Source organism: Nelumbo nucifera, chromosome 5 (assembly GCF_055504915.1).
Source record: "Nelumbo nucifera cultivar China Antique chromosome 5, China Antique-T2T, whole genome shotgun sequence".
NCBI classification, from domain to species: Eukaryota; Viridiplantae; Streptophyta; class Magnoliopsida; order Proteales; family Nelumbonaceae; genus Nelumbo; species Nelumbo nucifera.
Genome location: NC_142653.1, coordinates 4,705,879 through 4,722,093, shown reverse-complemented (window position 1 = coordinate 4,722,093; position 16,215 = coordinate 4,705,879). Strand labels below are relative to the sequence as shown.

Genomic DNA, 16,215 nt, shown 5'->3' with positions numbered 1-16,215 from the left:
TTGGGAGTGATTCTCATTTTTAAACAAGCACTTTTGAATAAGTGGTTATTTAGATGATAAGTACATTTGAGAATTTGGTGTGACGTTTTATATGGGCCTTTTCTAAAATAGCTTCTCCAAAACGTAAGAAGCCAAAAGCCCAAAATTTTTTTTTGGAGTGCTTTAACTGCTTTTGATTCTAACAAGCAATAAGCCCAATAAGTGCTTATAAACACTCCCAAACACGGGCTAAGATGGCTTCTGGAGGATCTTGCACATATTTGCCATGCCATAACAAGCTCCATTTTAGGCCAAGAGCTCTCAGCCATGGAGTTTTGCACAGAGCACAGTCCTTCCGAGTTCCCACTTTGTCCCTCTCAAACAAATAAACAAAGAAGGATTTGAAGCAAAGGTAAGCGAAATTTGCACACCCGTGCATATACTCCAATGTAGATGAAATTTTTATTGCAATTGCAAATAAACAGAGCCTTCATAAATATTTAACCCAAAATAAAGTTAATGGATATTAACTAGTTCGCTAGTATCCCCAACATTAATTCATTTTTTGGTTCCCTTTCTAGATAAAAGGTTACAGTCTCTGCTATAACGAACCAGAGACCCTACCGACTGAGCCATATAAGTTGGTTTTTGTTGCAGTATCAAGGCAAAAATGTACTTCTTTCTTAATGTGGACAGAATATGCAAGTAGCAAATTAATCTTATATCACTAATAAGTAATAAATGCTCAATCATCAAGGGCCAGGCCCAAACTGGGCTAAGGATCTATCATGCACCTGCACCTTGGGCCAGATGTATAGGCCTAAGCCCGGTCCAGACCTGGACTCAAAACATAGGCCCAAGCCTGAAATTTTGTGAGTTGGGCTAAGAATATCACACTCCAACAAATGCTAACCCTACTCTTTTGAGTAGAATTAGAGATCTACTCCCAGGGTTGCATGGTGGTGTCACCAAAACACCCCATGTGGAAAAGCATAATCATCCTTGACATGAACATGTGTGAAAGGAATAGTTAAAGTATATATTTAACTTTGGGATTGTATGTGAGTTATTAGCATTGCTCTTAATTTAGAAGCTCCAATGATCAAATGCCTAGTATTTGATGTCATTGTCATTTTTCTTAGCTATATATGCCTTCTATTGGTCATGTTGCACCACTTAAATTTCGATAGTCTCCCTTATAGTAGAAATGAGACATTGTGTATAAAGTTTGGCCACTATTAGAAGTAAAACTGTATATTGCCACTAATTGATGGGCAAGCTTCAAATTTTTCAGATTGGGACAAGGAACTAAGGCTGTTTTTGGTTTGAAGGAAAAAGTAGGGAAAGGTAGGAAACCTTTACAAATCTTGTATAGGCTCCCCTGTCTTTCCCTTCCTTTCCTTACCTTTTCCTTCAAACCAAACATAGCCGAAAGAAAAACATTTTAGAAAATAATATCTAATGTGGTTTCTTCTATTACTTTAATGAATTACAAAGTAAAAGATGGATTCAGTGGAATCTGCAATGAGTATAAGGTGAAAAATACTCCCTCATGAAATTGGTGTTTCAAAATAGAACATTTATACTTTTACATCATGACTGAGCTTTCAATACTTCATCCCTCACCAACACCAAGAGATTTGCCAGATAAAAGAGGTTCCTGCAGATCAATTTTGCAGCTCACGGTGGATTCATTCCTTGATCTTTCATCTGCTTTCATATCTGTTAAATCTCTGGCTTAGCTTTGCCCCCTAGTACAGCATATAAACCACTAATAACAACTACAGCACATGCCAAACTGATTAAATATATAAAATAGTACATCAGAGTAATATTACCAATTTCCAAAAAAAAAAAAAGGAAGACAAACACAGAACAGCTAAATCATATGGAGCATTGGGATTTAAGATAATACCTGCCAATAAAAAAGATCCTCATGAAGAAATAAAAAGGCCAAAATGGTGATAATCACAGTGGATGGAGGGGGGTGAAGATTGCCACAAATAGCGGTCCTCGTTTTGAGATGCACCAAAATAGGAGAAAAAATGATAATCCAGATCCCACTGTATTTTTCCCATTGTCTACCATTAAAACTGGAGATATTATGATAACTGATGATGCGCGATCTGGCCGATCTTAGCTGTTGATGACCTTGCCTCTGAAATGGGTAACAGGGACCTGAAACGGGAGGAGAAGAGAAGCTCCGGGGAAAACCCGGCGTAAGGGCTCCGAAGCTCAAGTTAGAATCCTTCAAAGGCAAGAATAACCAGATAGCGCGGAAGTTAGCATACCTCGTCCCTGGGGGGTAGAAGCCTTTTATAACCACCTCGCGCACTCACTTCCAGGCCTCCGTCAGGTCGGGCATGATTACTTCTAAACTCCTGCCAGTTCGGATGTCATTTCCTCTGGTCGGACAGAACCGCCACTGTTCCTTTTGTCGGAGCCGTCTCTGCGGCTAGTGACGACGGTTGCAGGTGGCGGTGGCAGGAAGCCGTTTGAAATGCGGCTGTCAGGCGTCAGATCCCAAATCAGTCAGGTACGTCGCCCTTGGATAAAGACGTCCTTGGTGTCGGGTACGTTTGGCTGGCCTGGTGCTTTGGAAGTGAAGTGTGGGAGTGGCGAGCGAGGTGCCTCGAGTTCGGTTTGGAGTGTTCCAAGCTGTCACGGGTCAGCTCGGGTCAGCTCTGTGAGGCTTGGGGCCCAGTATAGTTCGTGCTCCTTGCAGGGAGCTCGGGTTCTCAGTAGGGAGCTCGCTCTTAACAGGGAGCTCAGGCTCCTAGTAGCGAGCTCGGGTTTTAGGGAGCTCGGGCTCCTAGTACCGAGCTCGGACTTGGGGAGCTCGGACCTTTGACAAGGAGCTCGCTCTTAATCAGGGAGCTCGGGCTCCTAGTAGGGAGCTCGGATTTAGGGAGCTCGGGTTCTTAGGGAGCTCGGGCTCCTGGTACCGAGCTCGAACTTAGGGAGCTCTGGTTTTTGGGGAGCTCGGACTTTTGACAGGGAGCTCGCTCTTAACAAGGAGCTCGGACTAAGTACAGCGGTCTGGAGTTCGGGCTCGGTAGTGAGTTTGGACTTGCTTCCGATGTTCGCTTTGGGTGCTCTACTGTCCCGAGCTGCTTGCCTTTGCCACGTGTCGGGCGATCGCGAGGCCGGGCCAAATTTCCCTTCATCAATTGCCCCCCACTCCCTGTGACAACGGTTCCGTCTTGGCACAGGGAGTTTGCAAGGTAGTGGGAGGGTTTTGGTCCATACTGAGCGCGCTCGCTCCAATTTGATTTTCAAAAAGGGGCGCGCGTTCGGAAGTCGTGGCGTCAGTTATTCGGGAGTTACGCTGCAGACGCTTTTATTGCGAGGGGACGTGCGCCGTTGCTCCGTTAGTTTCGGGAAGACGCGTGCCGACACCTGTCCTCTGACAAGACGTGCGCGACGTTCCGTCAGTCTCTAAAAGACGTGCGCCGATTGGTTTTGGAAGACGTGCGTCCTAGCGCGGTTGTGGGCCGTTGGATTGGCTTTGATCTGGGCCGTCGCTTTCCGTACGCTGAGGATATAAATAGTGCATAGGGGGGGGCCCGTCCTTGCTATTGTCGTATATCTTGAGCTCGCGCCTTAAGTTTCAGCTCGCGTCCAGGCTTTTCAGTTCGCGTCCCAGGTCTTGCTTGTTCGAGTTCTCGCGGTCTGCTTGTCTTCTTCCCGGGTGAGTACTTTTTTGGAATCCCGTTCCGTTTCGCGATGTCTGGTTTGGAGGGTTCCGACTTTTCAAGCGGGTCTGATGTGGGTTCCACGAACCAGTTTGCGTCCCATGGTAGTTCAAGTGAGCCCGATGTAGGTCCTGAGGGAGGGGTTGGGCCTACCACCCGAGGTGCTTCGGGTAGGTCGGCATCCACCTCCCGCCGTGGCCGGGTTGTAGATCAGTTCGGCCCTTCGACCATGATGCTTGAGGAACTTCAAACCCTCGTAGACTACTATAATTTGCCCAGTGAGTACGGTTATTTTATCCCTACGGGGAGCTTTCCTTGGGAACATGGTCCTGATGAGATGGTGATTTTCCGGGAACAGCTCGCCACGGGGCTACGACTGCCCTTCCACCCTCTTCTTGTCGAGGTCCTAAACCACTTCGGTGTGACGGTTGCCCAACTACACCCGAACTCTATTAGGAACTTAGTGGGAACGATCTCTTTATTTTGCGACGAGAACTTCCCTCTAGACCTAGAGATTTTTTCTTCTATCTTAATGTTGAAAAAGCAAGTGGGTCCCCTTCCTGGGCGTAGGCGGGCATACTACCTGTCCCCTCGCCCGGGCTTCAAGCTCTTACACGGACTCCCCAATAAGGTACCGGCGTGGAAGCGGGACTATTTCGGGGTGCGAAGTGTGATGGGGTGGCCGTTTCAGACCGGCTGGGGAGTGGCCGCTCCTGATTCCGGCATCACACTTGATGAGGAGACGGCGGAGGGCCTCCGGCAATGGGCGCAGCTTAGGCTGGATTGCCAATGGTATCTGATGAAGGCCAAGCTTATTGCTGCGGGCCTGAGTTCGGGTAGGTTCTTTCCCTAGTGATCTTGTCTTGTTCTTCGCTTACGGCTTACTGATGCCGAACTCCTTTTCGCAGGTACAATGGATTCTCGAGGGTCACGAGGTGCGCACTTGTTCGAGGGGATGAAGAGGAGAAAGCGGGTGGCCAAGCGAGCTCGCGCCGAGCCATCCCGAGCTGCGGAGCCTGAGGTGCCGGACTGTCCGGCAGAGGAGCCCGAGATGGTTCCTCCTATGCAGGGGCTGGCGGGGGCTCCTTATGCTGAAACCACACACACGGGGGCTCCTTATGCAGAAACCACACATACGGGGGCTCCCGCCTATTCCGAGTCCGCTCATATGCGAGCTGGGCCGTCGGGCTCGGAGGCCCCGGGGGACTTCAGGAGCGTGCTGTCGCCTGTGCATGCTCTTCAACGGAGTAAGGAGGCGATGTTTCCTGAGGAAGTTGCGGCGTGGACTGAACTTCCTCTGCACCAAGTGGCCTGCCGTGCCGTTACTCATGCCATGGTGGTAAGTGATCCCTTCTTCAGAGCTTGGCTTCTATTTTTTCATTCGTTTTTCTGACCTCGTTTTCCTTTGATAGGTGAACTCCTCCATTCATGCCTTGGCGAACCAGGTGGAGAAATGCTCGCGGCAGGCGCGAGCTGCCGAGGAGGCCGCTCGGACTGCCGAGGAGAATGCTCGTGCTGTTGATGCTGCTGCTCGCCGTGCGCGATCTAGGCAGGCGAGGTCTCAGAGGGACGCCGAGGCCATGGGGGTGGTGGTGCAGCGTATGGCGGAAATGAAGCTGGACCTGGAGCACCAGGTCGAATATCTTCAGGAGGATATCAAGGAGAGGACTCAGATCTTCTCTCAAGGCATCGAAGACGCGAGGAAGAAGGCTATCAGCGATTACATCGCTTCGCCGGATTTCGATGACCTGATGGTAGACTCCTACAGGAGGGGTTTCAAGCTAAGTCGGTGGATGATCTGGAATACGTACCCCGATCTTGATACCAGCGCCATATCCACTTCGCGCATCACTCCAGAGATGGCAAGTGCCGCGGATGCCGAACCAGACTCCGAGGGGGAGGCAGGTCCTTCGGGCGTTGCCGGAGAGGCTTCTGATAACGATGAAGTAGCCCCGGGCTTGTGAAATGAAATGAAATGAAAAGAAATGTACATATCTGTTTTGAAATGAAAGTCTTTTTGTTCATGTACTAGTGTCTTCGAGCTATGTTTTTTGCCGAACTGACCATTTCGGTCCCTCAATTTGTTTTATGAAATGACTTCGGCGTACTTGCCTTGGTGGCCTACAGATAGTACCTTCTCAAGTTGACAACGTTCCATGCTCGGGGTACTTGTTTACCTTCTAGGGTTCCGAGCTCGTACGCTCCACCCCCGAGTGTTTTCATTACTCTGTAGGGTCCTTCCTAGTTTGGCCCAAGTTTCCCTGCGCCGGGTTCGGGCACCATGACCTTACGGAGAACCAGGTCGCCGACGCGGAAGTCCCTCTTTTTTACTCGTGCGTTGTAGTACCGAGCTACCTTTTGTTGGTAAGCCGCAGTTCGGATATGCGCGAGGTCTCTCACTTCGTCCAGTAGGTCGAGGTTGGTGCGCAACTCGCCCTCGTTTGTCCGTTTGTCGTACGCTTCTAGTCGTAACGTAGGCACTTCGATTTCCACCGGGATCACTGCTTCGGTGCCATAGGTGAGGTTAAAGGGGGTCTCACCCGTGGCGGTCTTTTCCGTGGTTCGGTGTGCCCATAAAACACTTGGTAGTTCGCCTGCCCACAAACCTTTGGCTCGGTCCAATCGCGCTTTTAGTCCGCGGAGGATGGCTCTATTCATTACTTCTGTTTGGCCATTTGCCTGTGGGTGTGCGACCGATGTGAAGTTCTGACTAATTCCCATACTTCGGCACCATTCTTGGAACTTGATGTCTTCGAACTGTTTGCCATTGTCGGAGATCAGTACCCGAGGTAGCCTGAAGCGACATACGATGTTCTTCCAAAAGAAGTTTTGTATGTTTCGGGTCGTAACTATTGCCAGGGGTTCGGCTTCTATCCACTTTGTGAAATCATTTACCCCCACAGGTGTCCGCCGCACAAGCCTTCATGGATGTCGCGGAGTACCAGCTCGGCTTCGGCTGGGCGCAAGCAGATAGGGGAGCGTGTAGGATCGTCAGTACAACCGTTCGTCTATCATGACGTATTTGGCTGCCTGGTGCTGCACCCTCTTGGCTGTGTTGCGGTTCGTGGGGAGGGTTCCGTCTAACAAGAAGCTTGCGAGTGGGTCGATCCAGCTCGGCTATGCTTCGGTGACGGGAGTGACCTATTTTGCCCCACCGAGAATGCTGGGCCGAGGCAAGTCCTCTACGTACACGGTTCTCCTGGCGTTGTGGCTCGTGCTAGCCAATCGGGACAGGGCGTCGGCCTCAGCGTTCTCTGACCTCGGGATTTGCTTGATGAAGTGTGATTGGAAGTTGAGCAAAGCTTCCTTTACTTTTGCCAAGTACGCAATCATAGTGAGTTCGCGTGCTTCGTACTCACCTGTAATTTGGTTGACCACGAGCTGGGAATCACTGCAGATAACCACGTGCTTTGCCCCGACCTTGCGCGCTAGGTTTAGCCCGGCTATCAGTGCCTCGTACTCTGCCTCGTTGTTGGATGCCGCGAACTCGAAGCGTAGTGCGTATTCCAGTTTTGTTCCGCCCGGGCCGCGTAGCACTATTCCAGCCCCGCTGCCTTGTTGGTTCGAGGAGCCATCCACGTGAAGGATCCAGGGCTCCTCATCCCAGTTTGCGCTTGGTCTAACCAGGAGGGAAGCCACGTTGGCTGCTACTTCACGGGGCTCGGACTCGTTTGGCTTGAGAGCTCCGAGTTCGCCCGAACTGGGGACCTCGGGCTCGACCAGTTCAGGGGCTCCGGGGTTGAATGTGCACTCCGCGATAAAATCTGCCAAGGTTTGGGCCTTGATGGCAGTTCTTGGCTTGTACTGGAGATCGTACTCGCTGAGCTCGATGGACCACTTCGTCAGCCGGCCGGAAACCTCGGGTTTGAGTAAGACTTGCCTCAGAGGTTTGTCGGTCAGGACGATGATGGTGTGGGCCTGGAAGTACGGGCGGAGTTTCCGTGCTGCTATCACCAGGGCATACGCTAGCTTTTCTATCTACGGGTACCTTGTTTCTGCTCCCTGCAAGATTTTACTAACATAATATATGGGTCGCTGGACCCGGTCTGCCTCCTTTACTAGTACCGAACTGACTACCTCGTCACTGGCTGAGAGGTATAGCTCTAAGACTTCGCCTTCCTCGGGCCGAGCTAAGGTTGGTACTTTGGTGAGGTAGCCTTTTAGCTCGTCAAACGCGAGCTGACAGTCTTGGGTCCATTCGAACCCTTTGCCTTTGATCGCTTTGAAGAAGGGTAGGCAGCGGTCTGCCGATTTGGACATGAAGCGGCTTAGGGCGGCTATGCGGTCGTTTAGCCTTTGGACTTCTTTTATTTTCCGAGGTGGTTTCATATCTAGGATGGCTTGTATTTTGTCTGGGTTGGCCTCGATGCCACGTCGATTGACAACGTAGCCCAGGAACTTGCCCGAGGTGACGCCAAAGACACATTTGTTGGGGTTTAATTTCATGTTATACTGACGCGGGATTTGGAAGACAGAATCTAAGTCTTGTATTAATTCTTGCGAAAACTGTGTTTGGACGACCATGTCGTCTACATAGCACTCTATCTTTGTGCCGATCAGGGGCCGGAACAGCTTATTTACAAGTCTTTGGAAGGTCGCCCCGGCGTTTTTTAACCCGAAGGGCATGACCTTGTAACAGTATATACCGAATTCGGTTATGAAGCTGGTTTTTTCCTCGTCGGACTGGTCCATCCGGATTTGGTTGTAGCCTGAGTAGGCATCCAGGAAACTTAGCAATTCGTGTCCCGAGGTCGCGTCCACTAGACGGTCGATCCTAGGAAGGGAAAGCAGTCTTTCGGGCAAGCTCGGTTCAGGTCGGTGTAGTCGATGCACATGCGCCACTTGCCGTTCGCCTTTTTCACCAGCACAGGGTTGGCCACCCAGCTCGGGTAATGGACTTCCCTTATGAAGTCTGCCGCGAGGAGCTTTTCGACTTCCTCGTCGACTGCTTTCCAGCGCTCCGGGGCTAAGTTCCGTTTCTTCTGTCTAACGGGTCTGACTAAAGGGTCAGTGTTAAGTTTGTAAGTTATAAGATTAGGGTCAATGCCGGGCATTTCGGCCGCGGACCATGCAAAAATATCTAAGTTTTGGAGTAAAAAACTTACCAGTTCGGTCCGTTGGGGTTCCTTGACAGAAGCACCAATCTGGAGTGCGCGAGATGGGTCCTTCGGTGAGGTCGGGATCGCGACTGTCTCTTCCGTCAACGAGGCTCGTTCTTCGCCTTGCTCCGTAGGCCGCTCCAGGTCGAGGTCGCCAGCCGGCTTGGACTTGCCCTTTAGGGCGGCGACGTAGCATTTGCGGGATTCGAGCTGGTCGCCCCGCACTACCCCCACACCGAAGTCCATAGGGAACTTCATCGCCAAATAATAGGTAGAGACCACCGCCCGCAGGATATGCGTGATTGGTCGTCCTATTATGGCGTTGTATGGGGAGGGGGTCGCGACTACCAGAAAATCGTGGTTGAGTCTGACCGCACAAGGCCACGTGCCGACTTCCACAGGCACCGTTATTTTTCCAAGGGGCTTGACTTCCTCCCCGCTGAAGCCCACCAGGGGAGTGCTTGCAGGTTTTAGGTCGCTCCTTGGCAGCTGCAGCCGATCAAATGCCGACTTGAATAGGATGTTCGCCGAGCTGCCTGAGTCTACGAGCACGCGCCTAACTTCAAAGTCGCTGATCCTGAGTTTAATGACGAGTGCGTCGTCGTGAGGGTAGCGAACTCCCCACGCGTCGTCTTCTGTGAAGAGGATCGGCTCCTCGGTCTTCAGCCTCTTCGGGGGGTTCCGCTCCTCGAGGACCGCTTCGCGGACTGAGGTCCGAGCTGCCGCTGATGTGCACCCCGCCACCACTGAACCTCCCACAATTACATGGATGGTTCCCCGAACTGGCCTTTCTGCCGGAGGCTGTCGCTGCATTGGTTCGGTAGGCCTGCTGCTAGTCTCCGGGGCGTCTTTGAAGTGTTCGCCCGGCTGGTCCGCTTTATTGCTATTATTGTTGTGCTGTACAAAGTTTTTTAAGTATCCGCGACGGATGAGCCCCTCTATCTCGTCTCGGAGGTTATTACATAGCTCGATACTGTGACCGTGGTCCCTATGGAAACTACAATACAAATTCTTGTTTCTTTCGTTCGGATTTCCCTTTAGGCGAAGTGGCCACTTCACGAAGGGGGCGTCCTTGATCGTCATTAGGATCTCGGTCCGCCTCGTGTTCAGTGGCGTGTAATCCGTCCGTGCTGGGAGGGGAGCTCGGAATGACTGGTTCGGTTTCGGGTCCCGGGCCGGGTTTTTTCGGTCGGCCGAGCTAGAGGGCTCGCCGTCCCTCTTTCTTTTCTCGTTTCCACCCTCGGTTCTTTGGTTGATTTCTTCCTCCGTCCTCATGAACTTGTCCGCGAGCTTGAGGAACTCGGCCACGGTTGCAGGCTGGTTAGCTACCATGTGCCACTTGAATTCCTTGTGCGTCACCCCTCTTTTTGCTGCGGCAAGCTGTACCGCGGGGTCTAACCGAGGTATCTGTAAGCATGCCTCGTTGAATCGTTTGATGTAGCCCCGTATGGGTTCTCCTTCCCTTTGGACTACTCCGAAGATGCTCTCCTCTGCTCTGGGGCACCGTTTACTGGTAACAAAGTGTGCAGTGAAGACCTGAATGAATTGAGCCCAACACTTTATCGACCCGGGGGCCAGGTTCCTGTACCAAGTGCGGGCTACCCCCTTGAGGGTGGTGGTGAAGGCCACGCACATGCATGATTCGCTGGCCCTGGCGAGGTGCATTTGGGACTGGAAAGCGTCCACGTGGTCGTTGGGGTCGAAGGATCCGTCGTACTTGTCTAGGGGCGGGAGCTTGAAATCTTTAGGCAAGGGGACTGCCAGGAGTTCTGAGGCGAGGGGGGAAGGAACTGAGAGAATCGGGGCGATTCCTACCTCGTCCGAGCTTGCCTCGCCTTTGCCTCTGAGCTTGGATAAGACGCGGGTGGCGGTTCGTCGACTTCGACGGCGTCTCCGCTGCTGAGTGGGCCTCGTGCTGGCGCTGCTGGCCTCCGTGTTGCCAAGCTCGATGGGCTCGGAGTTCTGGTAGTCCGCTGCCGTCAGTGTGCCGAATCGGTTTCCCACCAGTGGAGACTCCGGTTTTGAGACCCGAGGTGCTGACCTCGCGGGCGAGGTTCCTGATCCGCCTGCGAGCCGCGAGGCGGGGATGACTTTTCTTTCTCTCCGGCCTGGGGACGAGGCCTGGCTGTTTGGGGGATTCTGGGGCCTGGAGGCCTTTCCTTGGTGAAGGCGCCCGTCTTGTGGAGAGGCCTTTACTAGCTTCGGGGCGGGGTGGCGAGGTGGAAGCGGTGGTTGGTTCGGTGTCAGTTGGGGAAACTGCTGCTGATAGTGGTATTGGGAGAGGTTGTGCAACACTTGGTGTTGGTGAAGCTGGTGTTGCTGGAACTGCTGCATCTGGGCTTGCATTGCCCGCATGCATTGCATTAAGTCGTCCAACCGATTCTGGCTAGCTGCCAGGGGGACGACGGTCGGTTCGGAGAAGGTAGTCTCGATGGGAGGAGGGAAGGAGACGTTTGCGAAGGGCAAGCTTATAGGTGCCACTGTTTGTGGCGTAGTCAGGTTGGGGATTCCGTCCACCGTGAGGGGGATGGTGAACTGCTCCACACACACTACGGGGACTTGGGGCTGTTCCCCGGTGGTGTTTGTCTCTATGCCGCGTCCGGCGTTGCTGGATGAGGCCATAAGTTATGAGTTCTTTAGAGAAGAAGGAAAGGGTATGAAAATTTTGGAGGGAGGCTTTTTGAAGCGTTCCCACAGACGGCGCCAATTGATGATGCGCGATCTGGCCGATCTTAGCTGTTGATGACCTTGCCTCTGAAATGGGTAACAGGGACCTGAAACGGGAGGAGAAGAGAAGCTCTGGGGAAAACCCGGCGTAAGGGCTCCGAAGCTCAAGTTAGAATCCTTCAAAGGCAAGAATAACCAGATAGCGCGGAAGTTAGCATACCTCGTCCCTGGGGGGTAGAAGCCTTTTATAACCACCTCGCGCACTCACTTCCAGGCCTCCGTCAGGTTGGGCATGATTACTTCTAAACTCCTGCCAGTTCGGATGTCATTTCCTCTGGTCGGACAGAACTGCCACTGTTCCTTTTGTCGGAGCCGTCTCTGCGGCTAGTGACAACGGTTGCAGGTGGCGGTGGCAGGAAGCCGTTTGAAATGCGGCTGTCAGGCGTCAGATCCGAAATCAGTCAGGTACGTCGCCCTTGGATAAAGACGTCCTTGGTGTCGGGTACGTTTGGCTGGCCTGGTGCTTTGGAAGTGAAGTGTGGGAGTGGCGAGCGAGGTGCCTCAAGTTCGGTTTGGAGTGTTCCGAGCTGTCACGGGTCAGCTCGGGTCAGCTCTGTGAGGCTTGGGGCCCAGTATAGTTCGTGCTCCTTGCAGGGAGCTCGGGTTCTCAGTAGGGAGCTCACTCTTAACAGGGAGCTCAGGCTCCTAGTAGCGAGCTCGGGTTTTAGGGAGCTCGGGCTCCTAGTACCGAGCTCGGACTTGGGGAGCTCAGACCTTTGACAGGGAGCTCGCTCTTAATCAGGGAGCTCGGGCTCCTAGTAGGGAGCTCGGGTTCTTATGGAACTCGGGCTCCTGGTACCGAGCTCGGACTTAGGGAGCTCTGGTTTTTGGGGAGCTCGGACTTTTGACAGGGAGCTCGCTCTTAACAAGGAGCTCGGACTAAGTACAGCGGTCTGGAGTTCGGGCTCGGTAGTGAGTTTGGACTTGCTTCCGATGTTCGCTTTGGGTGCTCTACTGTCCCGAGCTGCTTGCCTTTGCCACATGTCGGGCGATCGCGAGGCCGGGCCAAATTTCTCTTCATCAATAACTACTTCAACCTCTAAAATAGAACATAATATAAACACCATTCTATGTATATGACGCACTGAAGTTCAAAACTTGATTTAATGATCCAAGATGTTGGGTCTGGTTCTAGAAATAATGCCAGAGCAGCTGATTGTAAGGTTGCCATGAAACACATCAAAGCAGACAAAGAGGGGTTTTCAGGACATAACTTGGACACAGGGACCTATTTGCCAGTATACAAGATGGATAAGAACATTGACAATCTTAAGAGTTGAACATCAAGCAACTTCAAATGGGTGGATACCTGCAAAATCATCCATAATGACTGGCAACAATCGCTTGCAAGGAGGAGGAGACAACCCAATAAAAACATAGAATTTTGTGTATGAAAATTCAAGTTTGGAATTTTGGGGCCCCTTAGAACTAAGATGAAAATGGCTCCACGAACATAACAAGTGGTTCCAAGAACTTTGGCCATGCTTTTCTTGCTTCCAATGTCTATTTTCTCCCATCTGATGAAAACAAAAGAAATATATGGTGTTAGTTTCCTGGGATTTGATTCATATATTGTAGATTTAATAGGTTCAAGTCCTGTAATTTGGTGCTTTGGCTTTCATTTCTCTATGAAATTTTGAGCTGATTGACTCTTGATGAAGCTGATGACCCAGTAGTCAAGATGGTTACTCAGCGTCCTTCTGAAAACGGATGCATGGAATCAAACCCATGGAACCACAGGCTCTTGGTGGTATGGTCGGTGGACCTCAGAGGCTCTCGCGATCAGAACAGAGCCTTAATTTTTAAAAACTGGACTGGATGATCAAGCCAGTTTGTAGCCAATTTGGGTCGATTATATAGAGCTAGTTAAGTGAGTTTGAATGGTTTGTATTTGCATGTATAGAATCAATTATAAGTGGACAGGTTCAGATTCATCCAAGTATAGTAAAATGGTTTTCTAATTGTTTTATAGAGTTTTTTTTTTTTGTTAAATTGTTTCATAGAGTTTTTTTTTTTTGTTAAATTGTTTCATAGAGTTTTTTAAAGACAAACTATCATATTTCAGGAACATTAAGAGATGATTTCGCCAATTCCAGCAACCATCCACCAGATAGAGGATCCTCCATTAGAATGTTCAAACCAATTTTGGTAAACCAAGCATACCGTGGTACCGTAGAACAGGGTGATTTTACATTATAGGAGATATTATCTTTACTAAGGTTGGTTCTTATGGCTTGAACTAGCTTTATTTCCCTAGCTTGTGGTTGTGTATGTATGACCTAGAATTTTTTTGAATGAGCAAACCCACTTACTAATCTTTAACTATGTGAATTGCATAGGTTGTGTTTCATTGATGAATCGAGAAATTTAGATTAGTAATCAAAATAATCTCTAGATCAAAAAGCAAAGGATAAAACAATTAAGTTGCAGACTAGTTCATAACTCAAATGATAGTGTATGAAGCACAAAGGCTTACCCAATGGAGACTGTAATTATAAATGTAATCGTAGGGGTTAGGTTGCTCATTGCAGCTACAATGGAAGAAGATGAAACATGAATGCCCTCAAAATATAAATTCACAGTGATGGTTATCCTGCAAAGAACCCAGCAATTTTAAGCACTTATTAATTAACATGAACTGTAAATGCTTGACCTGCTGACCATGAAATGAAGAAGAAAGGATAAATTAATTGCCACAGAAGAATTAAAGCACAAAAATGAGCTTTGTTACATATAAAACCAGAGTGTTGTCTGTTACCTGAGAAATGACAGTAGACAAATCATGCACAAGTTCTTTACTCCTAATGCCTGCCTACGTGAACTTCTCCTGTGAACATGAGCCTTGGTTGAATTCCTACTACAAATATGAGAGAGAGAGAGATGTGATGCTGCTGTAGTGCTGTACCTCCTAGCAAAACAAGCAACAGGTCCCATGACTAGAGTAGCAACAGTCAATTTGTAAACCACAAACACCTTGGTATAGGTGGCAATTGGGCGGGTTGGGTTGAGTTTCAATCCAACCCATTTAACCCGCCAACCCGTTAATGACCCACTTATATAAAATTAAATGGGTTGGGTTCAACCCAAACCCACTTTAAAGCAATCCAACCCGCCCAAACCCATTAATCTTATATTTATATACTTAAAACAAAAAACTAACTCATTTTTAACAAATAAGTTAGTTGTAGCTTAGTGGTAATAGTAGTTGCTATTTACACAAGTGGTGAAGGTTCAAATTACATTACATGCATGTAATTTTTATGCAAGCAGCAAAGCCATTTAACTATGTTTGGGTTTCGGATTTGACGAACCACATAGGTTCAAATCAGTCAGACCAACTTGAACTATTAATTGGATTGTCTTCGAGGTAATCACATCAAGTTCAAGAGTGGTTGAACCATTTAGATCCGGATCATCCTGGTCAGACTAGACCCGCCCAAACCAGTTCAGTCCGGTTGGACAAAACCCGATCGGATCGGTACCGGTTTCAGTTCGGTCGGGCCAGACCCCGACCAGCCCGATCAATCCGGTCGGACCAGACCGGCCCGATTCAGCCAATGGTGGATTGACTTGGGTCGGCTCATATCAGGTTTGTGCACGGGTTTGGGGCCAAACCGATTAGCCCAAAGCGGGTCAAAAGAAGCAAATCAGACCGGGTCGGGTTGTACGGATATGAACCAAGCAAGCAATACCAAGCCATCCCGTCCGAGGTCTATTTCAGATTCGGGTCGTCCCATATTAGTATATGTTGGATTGGGTTAGACCGCGTTGAATTGATCCGGACTTGGGTCAAATTGATTTGGATTTATGTTGGGTGAAGTGTGTTGATTCAAGACAAAACTAAATTTAGTCAATAATTAATAGAAAATTAATGCATTAATTATAAATTATTTAATTCAAATGAAGAAAATAAAAAAAAGGCTAAAGAATTAATACTAATGTTTGTAATGGTTAACCCAACAGCTATCCACAACCCAACTCATTTAAATGGGCGGGTTGGGTGACGAGTTGATCACACAACCTGCCAAGTAAATGGGTGGGTTCAGTGGGTTGGGTGAAAAATTGCCACCCCTACACCTTGGGACTCATTCCTTGATTTCATTCCCAAGGGAGGGGCAGGAAATGAGGCACCCTGTGTGAGGCACCCTGCTAGAATGGCATTCCCCCATTTGAGGGAATGGTCATTCCCTGCCCCTCCCTTGGGAATGAAATCTCATTCTTGCTAATTTTAATTCACACTCCCATTCCTATCTGAACCAAATAGACTATGGGAATGGACCTTTCCGATTTCGATTCCGATTCCAACTATCAATCAAATGAACCCTTAATTATGTACCGATATCAATGCATTTTTATTAAACATAGTACAAAAGAGGTTGCCGTTTTGAATTATGATTTTTGTTGATATAACTGTTGTTCTCATTAAAAAAACAAGACAAGTCATGTTTTCAAACACCCCCCAATGTTGCATTGCTAGTCTCACTGCGGATCTGCTACCCATAAATTGTTACTACAGCTGCGTTTGGAATCACTCTAAAACGTCATTGGTGTAAATTTTATATTGAACCATGAAAGTGACCGTTGTTTTTTGAAAAACACGATGGGTGAGAAGTGTAAAGTTTTATTTTATAGGTTTTACATAAAACTCCACCCCATCCAAACGTACACAAAACTAAACCGGAGTGGAGTTTTACGTCAATCATGATTACACTCTC

General features: G+C 49.3%; 1 pseudogene; it reads right to left on the bottom strand.

Annotated features, from left to right (window-relative positions):
- Positions 1-1,594: 1,594 nt before the first annotated feature.
- On the bottom strand, positions 1,595-14,434 carry LOC104590045 (WAT1-related protein At4g30420-like; annotated as a pseudogene).
- Between the last annotated feature and the right edge of the window lie 1,781 nt (positions 14,435-16,215).